This window comes from Physeter macrocephalus, chromosome 2 (assembly GCF_002837175.3).
Source record: "Physeter macrocephalus isolate SW-GA chromosome 2, ASM283717v5, whole genome shotgun sequence".
Classification (NCBI taxonomy): Eukaryota; Metazoa; Chordata; class Mammalia; order Artiodactyla; family Physeteridae; genus Physeter; species Physeter macrocephalus.
In genome coordinates, this window is record NC_041215.1 from 73,761,094 (window position 1) to 73,763,351 (window position 2,258).

The following is a 2,258-nucleotide window of genomic DNA, read 5'->3' on the forward strand; positions in this document are numbered from 1 at the left end:
ACATGCACCCCTATGTTCATAGCACTATTCACAACAGCCAAGACATGGAAACAACCTAAATGTCCATCAATGGAATGGATAAAGAAGATGTGGTACATATATACAATGAAATACTGAGACTCAGCCATAAAAAAGAATGACATAATGCCATTTGCAGCAACATGGATGGACCTAGAGATTATTGTACTAAGTGAAGTAAATCAGAAGGAGAAAGACAAATACCATATGATATCATTTATGTGGAATCTAAAATATGACACAAATGAACCTATCTGAGAAACGGAAACAAACCTATGGACATGGAGAACAGACTTGTGGTTGCCAAGGGGGAGGGAGTTGGGGGAAGGATGGATTGGGAGGCTGGGGTTAAAGTTATTACAGATATAAATGGAGAAACAACAAGGTCCTACCAACAACAAGGTCCTACCGTATATAGCACAGGGAACTATTATATTTAGTATCCTATGATAAACCATAATGGAAAAAGAATATTAAATAAAAAGAATGGATCACTTTGCTGTATAGCAGAAATTAACACAAAGTTGTAAATCAATTATATTTCAATAAAAAATATTTTTAGTAATGTTAAAGTACTAAATATATTTTAAAACATAAAACATGTTTATGTAGGTTATATGGTACTGACCGTCTTAGAAAATAGTTATTTCTAAAGTATTCATTTACCGATTCATTAAACATTATAGAAATAAACCCACTGCGTGCTAATAAAATCTTCATGAAAAATAAATAACCATAGTTTCCTAAAACAAAAATTTGAGAAGAGTAGCACTACTTTTTCCATTTTTGCAAATCTTTAATGTTTTGCTTAATAGAAGATGGCCGGATTCTTACACCTGCATCTGCATTCACTCTATTGCTCTGTTTTCTTTTAAGTATATAAAGAAAATCCAGTTTGTCACAAATAGATAGTTGGAAAAGGGAAGAGTATCTTAATAGCCTTTCCAGATAATTGTGGATATCATTTGTTACTATGCTGAAACTTGCCAAGTGGTGTTTTCTTTTTTCTTTTTTTTTTTTTTTCAGATTCAGGGTCTGTCTAATGATGTCTCTAGTTTCACTTGACAGATGATAAGATATTCGGTAAAATACCATTTCCAATTTCCATTGTTTGCATTGCCAGGGGCAGAAAGGTCAGCAGCACTTCTTTCCTTATCACTGTGAACAAAGCAGTCATACTGATACTGTAATGCTTACCACCCCACCAATTTTCTCCTTCTAGATCTATCCTCCTAAACCTTCCCTTCTCTCCTTGTTGCTATTGCTAAGAACGTCATTTACTCAGCCCACTGATGCAGGCAGAGGCAATCTGTGTAGACAACTGACAAACATGAGGTCAAGCTATTGCTGCTGCTGTTGACAAAGAGGTCAGACTAGCAAGTGTGAAGCACATCAGTGCATTTGAAAGCTACATCAGAAATTTGTCAATGTGAATAGCAGGAGGTTAAAATGGCTAGAAATAAAACCATTAAAATCCTTCCAGTGAAGAGTAATAGAAGTGAGAATGTGTAGTCAGTCAAACCAGTGATTATGTGGGTACACGGCATAGGGGGCCCACGTCCCATTCTATGTTCTGTTTCCTGGCAAAGAGGCACAGGCCAGGGGGTTTGGCTTCAAGGCACTCAGCCCTCCCTCCTCCAACTATCTTGCTAGCTCTCTCTTAAGGCCAAGTCCTTGCCTCTTTGTGGCTTGCAAAATGCTCACGAGGGCAACATGCAAATGATACTAAAATCTAGGGAAAAGTGACCAGAAACCCTTTACGCAGCAGTTCTCAAACTTTATCAAGAACTCCAAACAGTTGTGTCTCTGTGGGTTACAGTTATTGTACCGACTTAGAGATGTTAAAAAAATTATTTTTATAAACAAATGGGACAGAACCAAACTTACAAGCTTTTGCACAGCAAAGGAAACCATAAACAAAACGAAAAGACAATCTACAGAATGGGAGAAAATATTTGCAAACAAACAATGCCACCGCCAAGGGCTTAATTTCAAAAATATACAAACAGCTCATACAACTCAACAACAAAGAAACAACCCAATCAAAAAATGGGCAGAAGACCTAAACAGACATTTCTCCAAAGAAGACATACAGATGGCCAACAGGCACACAAAAAGATGCTCAATCGCTAATTATTAGAGAGATGCAAATCAAAACTACAATGAGGGGCTTCCCTGGTGGCACAGTGGTTGAGAGTCCGCCTGCCAATGCAGGGGATACGGGTTCGTGCCCTGGTCCA

At 37.6% G+C, this 2,258-nt stretch overlaps 1 protein-coding gene and 1 long non-coding RNA gene across 4 annotated transcripts in view; one reads left to right on the forward strand and one right to left on the reverse strand.

The window, feature by feature from the left end:
- Positions 1 to 2,258, forward strand: part of LOC114484186 (uncharacterized) — an 81,317-nt gene that overhangs the window by 77,503 nt on the left and 1,556 nt on the right. The window lies entirely within an intron of this gene.
- STK39 (serine/threonine kinase 39) overlaps positions 1 to 2,258 on the reverse strand; it is a 327,698-nt gene that overhangs the window by 3,895 nt on the left and 321,545 nt on the right. The gene's annotated exons all lie outside the window — the stretch shown is intronic.